The sequence below is a fragment of the Falco punctatus genome (genome assembly GCF_963210335.1).
Source record: "Falco punctatus genome assembly, chromosome: 2".
NCBI lineage: Eukaryota > Metazoa > Chordata > Aves > Falconiformes > Falconidae > Falco > Falco punctatus.
The window spans coordinates 70,610,808-70,626,673 of record NC_137581.1 but is presented as its reverse complement, the minus strand read 5'-3'; the positions used below and the strand labels follow the sequence as shown (position 1 = coordinate 70,626,673).

General features: G+C 40.6%; 1 protein-coding gene across 15 annotated transcripts in view; it reads right to left on the bottom strand.

The window, feature by feature from the left end:
- The window catches only part of INPP4A (inositol polyphosphate-4-phosphatase type I A), a 130,471-nt gene that overhangs the window by 84,496 nt on the left and 30,109 nt on the right, over positions 1-15,866 (bottom strand). The window contains exon 1 of one of the 15 annotated variants that reach the window (XM_080377278.1): positions 10,010-10,704. The exons of the other annotated variants lie outside the window; for them this stretch is intronic. The gene's annotated coding sequence lies outside the window, so the exon portion shown is untranslated. Of the gene's footprint in view, positions 1-10,009; positions 10,705-15,866 lie in introns of those variants that run through there. 15 annotated transcript variants of the gene reach the window in all.

Here is a 15,866-nt window from a genome sequence, read left to right as displayed (position 1 = left end):
GAGCTACTTTGCCCAAAGGCTAGCTTTGATAGCTTTTATCCAGGTACAGTCCAACAGACATGCTATTCCCATGGGAGATGAGACAATCTGAACTGCTGCCTCCCATTGCTTGTCCTCCTCACTTTTCCCCTCCTCCTCTCTGTCAGCAAAACTGAGCATGTTGGTACAACCTAAATTTCTTAAAAAAACCCAACCAACCAACCAAAGAAAACAACCTAACACCCCTGTACCCTAGAATGCTTGGACAGAAAAAAAGAGCAAAACAGTTTACAAAAGGTACAATTTAAACCAAAGCACACTGACAGAACCAAGCTGGGGAAGGACTATATTTGCTGTTTATGCCGACAAATTTGAGGAGCAGGAACCTCTGAGGCAGACAAGAAGCTGAGGATGAACCACATGACGGTAGAGCTGCAAACTAATGCTCACTTCAAAGCAACTTATCAGACCCAATGTAGCTCAGAAGACATTTCCTGTAAACATATTTTAAAGGCTCAAGTTTCCAATAATCAGCCTACAAACCCAGACAGCACATTCTTTTTCTAGGTCAAAATAGTTATGACCTCTGCTACCAGCCCCAAGCAGAGAGAAGGTAGAATATACTGTGCATCCTGCTGTGCTGTCTGATCTTCTCCCTTTTTTAGCCTTGTGGCAAATAGAACACCGCGTTCTTTAAACTCATTTATGAACTATGAGTGATTTCCTGAAGTCTTCCCTCATACTCCCCATTTTGAAACACCAGCCTGTTTTAAAGAACACAAACACTCTTCATTCTGAGCAAATTATTACTGTGATCAATGTGGCAACTTTTTCTGCAATACTAACTTACACAAGATGCTATCACCATTATATCAAAATAGGCTTATAGAAAAAGAGGAAACTTGCTCTGTCTTGATCTGACTTCCCCAGAATTATTTCAGATTCGTTTGCATTATGTATGCAACCTGTACTTTCACAACGTTAAAGTTTGAGCTATTTTCTCTCCTGGTTGGGAAGAAATAAAACATCTGTGACTACCTGTATCCCTGGTTGCAGCAGTGCTTCAGCATTTCTAATGCTAGGTTGTGTCCCTGGAAAAGTCACAACTTCTTGTTGGGCAGAAACACAGTCACAATTCATCTTGCTCTGCACCTGATTTTCACAGAAAGGAAATCATAGTACACACCAACGCCTCCCCAGGACCAAACACAGTGCCAGCAACCACAGTAGGACTGTTCCTCAACACTGTCACATCTAAACCTCCACAAGTCAGTCTAGCTGAAGTGCTGTCCTGTAAAATGGGAAGAAAAAGATTACAAAATACAGTCTCAAGGTCAAACCAGTCTGCAAAAGTGGATCCTGTATTTCACATCCTATTTTAAATACTAAAGAGAAGCCCTCGTTTGCTATTACAACCATGATCGACCAATCACTTACTATGTGCTTATGCAGAAGAGATACAGTGTATGAAAACACCCAGGACCATGGCGAATCAACTTGAACGGTTTTGTGATATTGTTAACAGTAAATGAATGGTATCCAGTACTTAATTCTCGGTCACTTCTTTCATTTATTATATTAGTGTCACAGTAGAACTTTCAGCTACCAAATGTCCACATGCCTGTCTCTTTTTTTATCACAGGAGGCTGTATTTTCAGGCTAAATAATATTCCATTGTCAAACTAAACAACCAAGTAGTAATGAGTGAGAAATAACTTCATGCAGTGTTAACGAAATGATGATTTTCTGGGGGTGTTCAGTTTTACACAAATCCGAGATGACATCGACATTAAGATGGGTTTTCCTTCTAGGGTAATCCATTGCACTGACCTTGAAATGCAGGCCTATTTTATGGACCCCCAAATGCAACTTGAGAGCTGATGCAAACTGGAACATTGGGCATTCCAACCATGACATCTGCAGCACAATTTAGAGAAATCTAGGCTGCATTATTAATTTTTTGCATATAGTCACAAGCTTCCTGTGAAGACATTGTGTTCTTGGGCCCCAGACATATGAATCACAGAGGAATAGGAAAAAAAAGTACAAGTTGTAGGGAAGTTGGGAAAGGTGTAGGGATGTTGGGAAAGATGTCATACTTCCAAAAAAATAAATGGCGCAAAATATTACACCCTCCACTAGCTACCAGAGCCCTCCCAAATGACTGTTTGCTAACTTCCTTCTTTCTCTTAGAAGCCTTTTAACAGGTTTGCAAATGTTGTTATGACAAGTAAGCACTGTGCTAGGAAGGAATGACTCTTCCATTTATCCTGGATGTCTTACTCATTACTAGAAGGGGTATCAAATCTTAACATAAATTGAGTCAAATTACTAGAGAGTTCTTGGCTGCTACTTATCACAAATATAACACTAGCTAAGCAGATCTTCACTGATAAATGTTCTGCCCTCCATTTGTCTTTCTGCTAATTTTTACATAAAGTTGGTATTTAAAGACACTCCCAGTTTTTGAAGAGACAATTGTTACACCTGCCAAATTGTTTCTAGCCCTCAATAAAATCTTACCAGTGGCCCCTTTTGACATTTTTTGATTTTCCATGAAATTAAAGGCTGTGGGGACGTTTACATATCTGAAATATAAATCTCACAAACGAGTACAGATAAGCACGTTCAGTTCTTCTTGAACTATTAGGAAATACTTGCGTCCTACAAAAAAGGCAAAGCATTTACAAGACAGTAAAAATTCACACACCATGGGTGGGGAAGCCAAGCCCCCCTCTTTCTCAGTTCACACACACACACACACTGTCAGCTTCCCATCACTTCCAAGCACATAAACAGTCACTTCCTTCAAGCGTACCCTTGGGCAAATACCTAGCCAGGTCCTCCCTCTCACTGCTTTCTGCACCCTAAAGGTGCTCAGCCCTTTCCACTACCCCCATGCACTGAAATGACATGGCGTCTTCAAAAGGATCCTGTGAGAGAGCTCTTCCTCAAGGGGAAAAACAGAACACACCAACTGCCCCGTGCAAACCGCCAGCACCCCCACCTCCCTCGCTGGGGCACAGAGCACCTGGCAGAAACGGGGCGTTGGTGGCAGAGGGGGGCTCAATGGCAGGAGGCAGGAGGACTGTCGCTGCCTTGGTCTCCTGCCTGCAGGCATCACTGCCCTTCACAATCCAGCCTGCGCCATGGGCAGCAAAGCCACATCTCACCCTGCCCACTCAGGCCCACGAGGAGCCGAACACTGGGTGGCATTTGCAGTTGCACTGTGGAGAAGCCGTCAGGTAACTGGTTCAGTCTCTCAGACCGTGTCAGTTAAAAGGCAGTAACACTTGTGTGCATTCCATTGCAAAAGGTGCTGGTAAAAGGGAGGCAAAAATGAAGGATGTAATTTCACTATATAGCAATACATGTGACAAACGGAGGTCGTGGCATGGGAGACAATACTGACTGTATTTCACTCTGATCCTTCCAGCCATGGCTTTGTGGAGCTCACAAAAATAAGCTTCTGAGCACCTCTTGCAATGGTAGTGGTGGTTTTGCTCCAGAGACCACAGGTCTGGATCCTCACAGCATGGATTAAACACCGTCAAACACGATTCCCTTCAATTCAGCTCCCATTTCTTACTTTAACCTGTAACACTGCCCACACCCTTAAGTGGCTACTTCCACTCACCAGCTATTTTAGTGAATATGCTATAGATAAATTTATTGTACAAACTGTTTGTGAACATTCAGTAAAGATGGCAAAGCCCTCTAGGGTCTCTCATAGGATCCTCAATAAGACACCACATCACTTCATGACAAACTTAGGACTAAAATTTTATTTAATTTGCTTCTGACAAGTAACAACAAATACCTGGTGTTGGGAAAAAGCAAATTACATGACAGTATGAATGTTTACTCACACTATGTCATAAATTCTAAAAATGGCCAATCTGCAAAGATAAGCACTCTCAACTTACTTTCTGATACAAGATCATAAGCTATTTCTCTGAAATTCATAAATCTGACATCAAATTTGTCCTGGTTCCCCTCTATTCCCCAGCTGAACTGCAGACTTCGTAAGGAGGTCAGCCAGGAAGAATCCCCTCTAATTTCCCATTAGGCCTTCTTTACAAAGTCCGTTTCTGGCCTAGTTTGCAAGTCTGCCTCACTGCATACGTATTGGCAAAAAGAGTAGTTACTTTTCCATGCAACTTTTCCATGTAAAATCACTGTCCTGTAGAAGTATCAGCGTTTTTAATGTCATGTTCTCATCAATGAGTCTACAAAGCTATGGGACAACAATTTGAAATCTTTGTTATGTAGGCAAAACCACAAAGGCCACATTCTTCCTATTACTCACTACCTCCTGTTTACCCAAACACAATGAAAAGTCATCCACTTATCTCAGGAACAGAGAATAATTTAATGAACTTTTCCCAGGCACCCACATTTAAGAGACTTTATAACAGAAAGACCTCATTCTAGCCAGCTCAGTTGCATGCATTTTTACGTCATGTATTCACAGCCACAATACTAGTATTTACTGATAATACTACTCAGGATGCAATTCTTTCCAGACAAATCCTCCATACTAATGTACAGAGCTCAAAAGAGCGCTTCTTGCAAGCTTTCCTGAAACAACAGAAGACACTGCCATTTTTTCATGTCCTTCTATGTGCATTAAAGGAATCAACATTTTACCATGTTGGTCCATATGTCCTTAGGAGAATCCCTCCCAGTTGCCCAACAGAAATAACATCGATGCCGGGGGAAAAGTAGATCTCCTGCTTTAAAGTCACAGAACCACAGAATCTTTTAGGTTGGAAATGACCTTTAAGACCACCGAGTCCAACCGTGAATCTAGCACTGCCGAGTCCATAATTAAACCATGTCCCTAAATGCCACTTTCGCTTTTTTAAATACCTTTAATACACAGGTCTTTTAAATACTTCCAGGGATGGCGACTCCACCACTTCCCTGGGCAGCCTGTTCCAACACCAGATCATTAGTGTCTATTTCTGAAATGAGAGAGAAGAAATCTTCTATAGCAGCTTGTACTTTATGAATCTGGGTCTTAAAATACACTTACCTACCACACACAGGAAACCTGATGAAGTTACTGTTTTTTTAATGCCATCTAGAATATTGCAGTGTTGTCTTTTTTTTTTTTTTTTTTTTTAAATCAGATTTGCTGCCTGAATAACCTGCAGAAACAGACATGCTCTGTTATTCACCTCTGCCTGTAGCAGCTCTGCCATCTGGCACTAGCAAGTATTTATCTAAAAAATAAATCTGAATTAAGGATTACGAACCCACTCCTTTTAAACTGTGTTTCACCTGAACACAAAGGTCAATTCAGTCACGTGAGACATCAAAACTACCAATTCACTACCATTTATTCAAACCTGCACGGCAGTCAGAGGTACCCTGTTGCTTTAAAAGACGAAGCATGAAACTGAAACAAAAACTGAGCTAATCCCCGATTTCTCATCCCTATGAAATACAAGGAGAATTCAGCACAGAAATAGCATGTCATCATAATCCGGGCCGTAATCTCATTTAACCAGAGCAAAATGAACCACAGTCATCCCCACGCTGGCTCTGACTGCAGAGCAGGGCAGGGGGACTATCATCATGAAGGACCAGTTCAAGTGGAAACTCAGACCCCGAAGGCAAATGAAAGGACCATCACTGCTACATTCACAGTATAGGCTGCACCCTTCCCTGTTCAATCTAGCACATGCTCAAGAATACACAAAGGTTTCAAGAGACAAAAATTGAGACTGTGACTTTTCCTGTGTGACAAAAACCTCACGCAATACAGTAAAGTGAGAGCCCCTGTAACAGTTTGGGCCTGCCAGGGCAAACAGGACTTGTTCACTGCCTCCCTCTGTGTCCCCCTGCTTGAACTGCTCCAGGATTAACTGAAGAGCTTTTCAGGACACGGTATAAACAAAGATTTAACAGTTCTTTCCCTATCTCTTTAAAACCAGGCAACAAATCTAATCTAAACAAGAAGACTTACTCAGAAAACAGGAAAAAGGACAAAGCAGATGCCCTCTGGATGCATATGCATATACAAGACCCCTTAAAAACTGATGTAAAAATTGCCATTTCTAAAAACTATGCAAATAAAGAGATGAGTTCTCCAACAAACAAGATGGTTCAGTACTGCAAACAGTGCTATTCATGCTGCTCATATGCAAGGATTTTATTCCGATATATCTCTGGTTTTCCAGTGGCTTACTCCTAACATGCAAAAAGAGAAACAAAAACTTGTGAAAAACTCAATTCAAACTTTTCCCCTCCCTCCATTTCAAATTTAGATTTGAAAATAGAAATGCTGTGCTGTTCTGTGACACGATGATGTACTAACAAACACCAATATATTGCTGCTTTTTCATATACCGCAGAGTCCTCTTTCAGAAACTCTAATGTCAAATAACAAATAACCATAAAAAATGTGGCAACCATATTCTGTGGAAGGAAAAAAGAAATGATTACTCAGTACATGGACCATCTTCAACTCTGTGTAAAACTCTGATACAGAGCTCCACTTTGGGTCAACCATTAGGTAAAACTGTAACACAATCAAAAAATCACCCATATTAAAGATGGTTCATGTAAATTCGTTTCAACAAGAGTGGATTTCCCCTACGTTCTTCACCAGCCATTTAGCAAGGCTAGCTATAAATCATTGCTGACACAGCTTTTGTGTAAAAAAAGAAAAAAAAGAAAAAAAAAAAGAGTAAGTGCTTCCTCCCACTGAAGGTCTCAGACCTCCAAGAATTTTGGAGAAATGCTTTTTTTCTCCATGCCCCTCATTTCTCCACTTACTACCCACAGCAACAGCTCTGTTTCCTGCAGTCATTCCCCCCTGCCACGGCAGGGAGAGGTAGAACAGCATGCCCAAGGACGATGCTACTGCCCATTTCAAAACTTCTGCTCAAGGACTGAGGAAGCAAAACATGTAAGAGGTCAGAGCTAACCCAGCAGCATTGCTTCCCAAGTGCTGGGAAGGCAGATGAAGGGCTCAGAATAACACAGGGCATTGTCACAAAGGAAACCACAGAAAAAAGCAGCAGGTTTCATGAAGGAAGAAACAAAAGGACAGCTGAACACCCCACCTGTCATTTGTAATACAAGCAGCACAGCAGCAGAAGGGAAGAGCTAAATTACACGAGCTTTGCGGCTTTGCACTGTTTGAGGCTTACCTAGGTGGAAAACCTACTAAGGGGAGGGAATCATCAAACAGGTTATGGTAGAGCAGCTGAAGTGAAATTGAAAAAGAGGGCTATATTTCAGCAGGAAGTCCACAAAAGCTTCACTGAGGGCAGAGATAACAAAACGTGGCTCTGGAGTAATGCTGAGATGAGAAAATTAACCATGCAAGCACCAGTGATGTCCTGCAGATTAGAAACTGAAGGGAAGAACAGTGAGCCAGGAGCTTCTGCTTGAGTTCACTGGAGACAATAAACCTTTACCACAGAAATGAGAGGCCAGGGAGATCATGAACTCTCACAGTTCCAGTCCTGCCAAAAGTACAGGTGAAGTGGTCCCAACAGCTTCTGCCATTTGTTGCCTTATGGCCTGATACACAGCCAACTTCAAGAAATAAAAACTAACTTTCAGGGTGCCTGCAGGACAGACTTTGACAAGCCCTATTACACCTACTACAAAATCCCTGCATAGAAGGATCAAATGCTGCCACTTCCTTTGCACTTAACACAAAGTTATGATCACTTCCCTGCACAAATCTCTGCTACCTTGGATATGTACGTTTTAGTTGTGACTTGTTAGTATATCCAAAAGATGGCACGTAATTATGAAGATAGCATCACACCACCACTAAAACTGCTTTAGTTCTTCCCAGAAGCTTTCCAACTCACATATAACAAACTGCCTAGTTATCTTGCGAGGCTGAGCTTTTTGTTCTTTTTCCAGCTGACGCTCTTTTTCACCTAGTGATATCCAAGGGCAGACAGCGGGACATAACAGGCAGCACAAGAACAAGATGAAGAGGGAGGGGAGAGGGAGTTCTCACTGGTGGTCAGCACTTGCACAGAGAGTTTATGGGCAAGTAGTAAGGAGAGGCTGTCTTCAGGGTTGTGTTGACTCAGAGGCTGTCATCCTGTTTTTTAGATGTTAAGCACGTTCTTGAAATTTCTTTTCAAAATGTTAACTGTTAATTATTTAACTGCGCCCACAACGCATTAGTAAAGAAATTATGTAAACTCAATTGAAGATAATTGAGTTTTATTATAATAATTTGTTCTGGTTTGACATAATAACAGAATTCATACTCAAAATGCATACATACTTAAAGGCAAACATGAAGGCAAACACAATTCTGACACACAGTCTTAGAAAACAATAATGCAGATACAAATCAGCGGAAAAATTAAGATTACAGAGACTGCTTTATTTGGATTTGTTTGGATTCAAGAGGGGAATGAAAAAGACTGCCATGTGCCAGAATTTTGTTAGCGAGCAGTCCTAAAAACACCCCTAACACTGTTTAAACTAGCTTGCATTTATAATGCTGTAACATTAGAAATATTTTATACCAGAAATATAAATCATTAAAATTAGTCACCAAAATTTTGGTCCAGGAGATGGGCATTTATGAGTGACATTGTTTTAAAAGGTGCTCTCACACTATAGTTTTCTAAGTTCAATACCACAAGAAGCGTAAAGGTACTATAAATGCACTAACCAACTTTACTTTACATTTTATTGAGAAATCTAATCTTTTTCAAAAGAGGAAATAATACCAAATCTAGTTAATACATAGCAATGAAAACACTGTGCATCAGAGAATACTATGAATTAGGAAATAGAAGAAGGACCTGAACTATGCTGTAATTTTTGAATGACCTTACTACAGCACCATATTCCTATGAGAGGAGAAGATAGTGGTCACTTTCATGTAAATTCTACAAGGAAATGAGTGATTGTCTCAAGTAGCTGAAAGTAAGCAGTAAATGATCAGGTTTTGAAAACATCCTCATTCTCTCACTCTGAAAATAATACACAGAAGCGACCAGGCTCCCTTGTTACTAAAAGCAGCTGCCAACCTCACTGTAAGATGCACTTTTGGACACTGCCATGCAAATCTAAAATAAAGGTGTGGGAAGAAAAACATAAAAAAGGAAAAGGCAAGGAAAGAAAAGAAAAGAAATTAACATACATTCATTACTGTGGTTCAAAAACAGAATCCCTAACTTAGAAAACCTCCTGTGGGGAGTACAGCAAAGGCTCAAGACTCAGTGGATTCTACATGAGGATAATAAGGGATACCACTCTAGACTACATTAAAATTATCACACCAGAGTGGATAAAATAGCAGTAAAGCCACTACAAAAAACTGTTCTACCCACTCTGCATATGTCAACACTACAATATGTCCCAGTTTTTGCATATAATCAATTGTCAGAACAGGACATATATTTTTTTATATATAGCTATAGATATGCTTTTAGGGGCACAAAATGAAAGCCACCCAGTATCTGGAAGTATCATTTAAAGTATTTGAAGAAACTGTTTACATCCAGGCAACGCACATATCACAGCGCGTGCACAGTTGCAGCCTGAATGCCAAGGGCAAAACAACACTGTGATTCTGAAGGTAAACAATTATTTTGCTGTTTCTAATGCCACTGCTTTTTATTCTATTAACACAGAAATTCAGAAGTCAGTAAATTTAGTTCTAAGCAAGAACCAGAGAACTGCAGCGCTCTCCAAAGAACAGCGAGCTGCTTAAAAACTAATTGTTTTCCTTCCCCTACCATCTAACAGCATTGTTTCTCCAAAAGAGGTGTTCTGTCCTTAACATGGCTGCCATGCCTTACATAACATCAATGAATGAGAATATAGTTATTTTGTTTCCTACGACCTCCACTGCCCATTAGCCATATGATTCTCCATATGGTACGGCAAACAGTCGAGACAAAGCTTTGCAGTAACGCAGCTCCAAGGATCAGCATCCTCTGAGAATAAGCAGCAGTAGAAAGAGACTCAGCCTCCACAAGCTCTAAATTCCCATTCGTATCTTTCTCTAGTAAATAACAGGCATTCTTACCTTAAGAAAACAGTAAGAATAATAATAACGGTGCTCAGTAGAGCCTCCTCTGTTTCATCTGCGCTCCTAAAAAAAAATCTTGGCGCAACTGTCTGCTGCAGCAGGTAATCAATAATATAACCTGCTTCTTCTGTTGCCAGAGCTGCTCCATCTGAACGCTAGCTAACGTGAACACTGTCAGTGTGACTCATACAGTGACTCAGAGCAGATGCAGAGCTGCAGGAGGAGTTTAAGTTTCAGCGCTTCCTCTTGCTGGCTCGCTCCTGCTTTCTGTCACACAGGCAGGCACGCACTTGCCACCCGTGTGCCTGTGTGTGCCTCCAGCTCTTTCCTCCAGCAGCAGGTTTGATTTCATCCTCTATGTAATCGTGTTTGAGTTTTTCTTCCAGGATGGCAATTCTGTTTCTTTCTTCACTGTAAATATATCTACCTTAAATGCAAAAAGCTTGCCCCGCAAGCCATGTCCGTCCTGTGGATTGCCAGGTGGTGTGCTACTACAAGATATCTGTGGGCTCACATCTCTCACCAAGACTAGGGGAAGAACTCAAATTTCCCCAAGAAACGTTCTAAAACAATAGCACTGAGTTAGGGCAATATCCATTTATTCATGACAAGTTTATAGCAAAGTGTCTCTGACTTCATTAAGTAGTCTGGGGAGGACAAATTAAGTCTCAAATACAGTGAGATAAAAGAATTGTAGGAAGGACTATGGGATGCAGGTGAGCAGAAATCCTATGTGCCTGACACCAATATAGCAGGGAGAAGTGCATCCAGGAAAAGAGCACAGCTGCATTATTGACAGGAGTAGCACATCTGGGTTTAGGGTTGAGTTCTGGCAGCCTCCCCCACAGCTATCCATCTCACTAGGCACTGATCACCACAGTCAAAGAAGCAATTTGATCAGCTATTTATTTCCCTGGCCTGCCAGACTCCCCACCACATACAACTGAGAACAGGCATCATGCAGCCAAAGTTAGGCACTTAATGCTAGACAGTGTTGATACGCAATGCTGTACTGATTACGCTTTTATTTCTGAAAGGCACTTTATACTAAACAGTTGCAGTGTTGAGCAAATCCAGCCTTCAAAAGAGGCAGATGAAGCCTTCTACTACTGAGCCAGCAGGTCAGCCACATGGAAACAAATGGTGGTGGGATGAATCAAGAGAGTATTGTCAAAAGAAGCTGCTGGCCCAAGGAACAATGCCATTAAAATGTGTAGACCTGTTTCACAGCCATTCATATAAACATCCCAGATAGTTTGGGGAAAAGGCACTTAGTTTATTTCAAAGCATTTCCAGCAGAACATCTTTCCTCATACTTAGCAAATGTCCAGCTGGCTATTGCCCAGATAAACAGATTTGTGTTGAGGTTTCTCATGGAAAAGCTAGTATCAAAGCATGACTTTGATGGTTCTGTGTTTTTTGTCTTAGAACTCCTTTTTTTGCAAAGCCCTATCAAAGGAAAGGTACGCCCACCCATCCAATCCAAGTATGCGCACAGCACTGTTCAGTACTGTATCTGGTTGTTATTAAAGCTGCTAAACGAACTTCATACTATTGATGGTGAATGTTTACTCTCTCCATGTATCTGAAAGCAGCCAAGAACACTGTTTTGGCAGGGATCAAGAGATCAGAAGGAATCAAGCTGAGCAAAAGTATCCTTGAAGCATGGTCATGGAGATAACATAAACAAGGGGGATAAAAAATAGCTGGTGTCTTATGAAGTTACACTGAACTAAACTACTAAACTCCTTCCCCTAAAACCACAAGTATTCTACCTATCCCTTGGAAAATCTTCTGTTGAATCCCATCCTTTCCCCCAATTTACTAATGACAGTGAATCTTTGCTCCTGTCAAGCTTTCAAGGCTTTATTTTCATGTCATAAATGGTTGAATAGGCAAAAGAAAGCTAAAATCCATGGCATGCATGGGGAAAAAAATAAAGAACTCTAGCACCAACAAAATACAAATCAAGACCCCTGAGATTTTAAACAGGAAAAGTAACAGCAAGGCCATGGTCCAAATGGCATCTATGACGCAGAGAGGAAGACAAAACTGAAGACAAAACTTGAAGGTACTTCAAATGTCTGGGGGTTTGGGGTTTTTTGGGGGTAGGGGTGGTGGCGGTGTTTTTTGTTTGTCTGGTTTTAAAGGTACAGCACGCAACTGTGTGTCTACATTCAATTTTGTGCTGCTGTCCACCTAAAAGCATAGATCTGGATCAGAAAGCACTCAAAAAAAAAAAAAAAAAAAAAAAGCTGTCAAAGGCCTCCAAGATAAAACAACACAAGCAAGCATGCACTGTGTAAAATGCACATACTTGCTTCAGCTGCAAAAGACCTCATCTACAAATCAAAAGTGATCTAGCTGTAAGCTGCTGTTCTGTGTTGCCTAATTTATCAGACTTCTTAGCTGGACCTTCTGCAATAGAAAGGTTTTGGATTGTGTGTCTAAAAGTAGGAAAACCTGAAGCTTCTTACTCCAGCAGAGGTAAAACCTGAAATCTTGAACAGGAATTTAGTACAGCCTGCTAAACTAAACACTGCTGCAAGAGATTATGCATTAAAAGGCAGTGTAAATTATTATACATTCTTTAAGGACTAGAGATAACAGTTTTCCCTTTTTCTCCTTCAGGAAAAAAGCAAGCAAAGGCTTTTCTGTAGTACCTATTCAACATGGTACCTCAGAACATTCTAGGCTAAAGAATGCTGTTCCTCATCATCATTTTTGTTTGTTTGTTTGGGATTTTTTTTAATTTTTAAACATCATCATTATGCCAATGCTGGTGGAAATAGTTTCCCACAGCCTCTTCTAGGTTGTCAGATTCCATATTAAACTGCTTTCTCATGAAAGCTCAGTCTACAGTCAGGTTGTCCTTACTGAGAACACCAACCTCTACTCCTGTTCTGGAGTCTTCTTCCTTTTTAGCTATACTGTCCTGGGGGCGGGGGGCAGGGGGGGGAGGAGAAAAAGAAAAAAAAAAAAAAAAAAGCATTCATTTTCTTCAAGGACAGGGTTAGTGTTTTGTAGCCTTGTTTTTCTGAGCCCTGTGAAAAGTTGCCGGTTTTGAGATGCTAGTTTTTGAGGGGTACTGACACACATTTTCAAGACGAAAAGCAGAGCTCATTTTCTGAACAGGCTTACACTCCCGTTATCATTGTTATAGCATTGTTATGGGCATTACGGTACTTTCCAAAAGGTCCCCACCACTAGCAGCAGACACGCATGGAGGTGAGAACTACGCACACACACAGTAGAAGAGACCTGCTACAGAAGAAGTGCATATTATGAAAAGACATACAGGCATAAAGTTGAGAAGTATTTTTTGCATCATCTCATAAAGCACAGCTAACTGTCCTGACCAAGTTTGTTTCCCATGTCCACAGCAAAGCCAAATGCAGAAACTAGATTTCAATCCCTTGTTCACTAGACCATCAGACTCCCCTTTTGGTGCATCTCAGTAGTAGGTTCACTTCTTTCAGCTAATTACTTTTCATGGGTATTCTGACGTGCTTTGACAAAAGCACTATTTGCTCCTCGGGAAAATTAAAACTCCTGCTGGGAAAAGCATCAGCACCAGAACCTTTACCCTGCACAGGCAATGAACAGAGGAAGCCACACGTGGAAGCAAAACTTTAGTGACTGAGTATGGGAGGAGGGAAGAGGATGCACTTATTCCCCACATTTATCTCAAGGTTTCTGAAGATAAGTAACAGGACACACTACACCAGTTGAACTTTTTACTATCACTACAACATCCACCAATACCTCCGTAGCATCTTGCATCCATCTTTACAAAAGCAGATAGCAAAGCAGCCCACAAGAGAGTGTGGGAAACCATTTCCACCACACCACACAAGTACATCTCTTCACTCAGATCACCTCCTCAAGTTACTATTGTAACTATACCCCCCCAAAAAAGTGTTTCTTATTTCTGTCATAACAATTCAAAGCTACATATCCTGCACTGGAAAGAGACTACAAAATGACAAGCTGCCTATAACATACTGCACACCCACCTCAGAGGGAAGTACTTCTGCCCATCTAGTGAAAATAGGCAAGGCGACCTAAATGCCTGTTTCCTCTTTAAGGTCTGTTCTTGGCAAATGAAACAAGAGGCTATGAGACACTAAGATCAGCGAAATCAGCCAAAACAAGACAAGAAAAATATATCTTACAGCAACAAAGATGTACTGACCAAATGAGAAACTAGTTTACAGACACTGCTGTGCCTCCTGCGTATACAGACATTGACACATTTGCTGCATGTGAAGCCTTGCTGGGATAAGAAGGACTCTCCGGATTGCACTTGATGTCAGTGTAGTGTCAGCTGATCTTGTGGCAGCTGCCCTGCTCGTATCTACCCATTTCTGTTATCCTCTTCTCTTTAATGCCAACATCTGTCCATGTTTTGCATTGACAGAAAAGGTCAGCAAGACCCTAATGATACATTAAACCTAATAATCAGATGATACACAGCTTGCAATTACCATGTGCCCAATCTTGCTCCCCTTACATTCAGAGCTTTGATGTTTCCTAAAAACTATACATTGCAAGTGTAGAAGCATTTGTAATCTCAAATCTTACGTACATGCTACAGAGATCACCTTGGACAACAGAGAAAGCATGTCAGAAAACACCTGGTTTCTTCAGGCTTCCAAGAATATTAAAATTGGTTCTATCAACACAGCCAAAATTTTCTGATTCCAAATAATCTTTTTCTATACAATGCACAACTCCTCTCTGTTTCAAACCAGCATGCCCCATTTTCTGCACTCATATCATAATTTCAATTTAATACTGGTGAATTCTAACAAAAGAGACATCCAAACCCAGGTGTAAACTCATTTTGAGGCAAGCATGTTACCACATGACTTAAACATCATGGTTCCTTGCATTGTCTAATAAAAAGCAATATTCTAGTGGGAATTGTCTACATCCACTCATTGCGCTCATTCAATACACTCTATACACTTTCTGAGTGAAGTTTTTCCTGTCCTCTTCACAATGCAGGACTTGCAGATCTCATGCTGGTCTTCGTGATCTATGACTGGCAGGTTCTTCAAATGCCTCAGAAAGAACAATTGTCAATACTGGAGAAAGTCGATGCAAAGACCTACTGTTTTCTCTGTACCATCTGCTGCATGGGGTAAACTAAATCAAAACCCAGTAAAACTGAATTAAAGCTAGACAATTTTTATAACCATTCTGCAACATTTCTTATAAAATTTTATAATTTTATCTGAATGAAAAAAGAGCAGCTGCAACGCAAGATTTCTGTGTTTGCACAACAGATTTCTAGTACTTTGTCTTGTCTTTCATCTCCTCTGTACTCCTTTGCAAGTTAACCAGCCCCTATTTTTATCAGGGAAATCATCTTCTGATATGTTCCTCATTGGTAAGGTCATGAAAAGGAACTGCCTACCTAGACACAAGGGCCTCACTCTTTTATTCCTATTCTTGGCATTTTTTGCCTTTGCCCTGCAAAAAAAAAGTCCTGTCGTTACTATAATGTAATACAACACTTCACTTCTAAGCTAAGAGGGTCCCCAAATATGTGTTGACTAGTAAAAGATCTAACAAAAAGAAAAGCCAAGGTTAAAACCATTTCTCCTTCCCTCTGAAAATTTTTTATTTCTTCTTTCAAAATAATTTATCTGTGTATATATATATATATATATATAAAATAAATATATCCAATCAGAAAGTTATCTGCAAGCTCACAAATTTTAAGTCGCTACACGTGAATCCAACAAAGGCTGGATTCATGGTACGCTGTAAATTATTCCCCAGATTAATGTCACCAAATTATCAATTGGACCATTCAAAGGTTAAGGTACTGTACAAGTTGGATTGT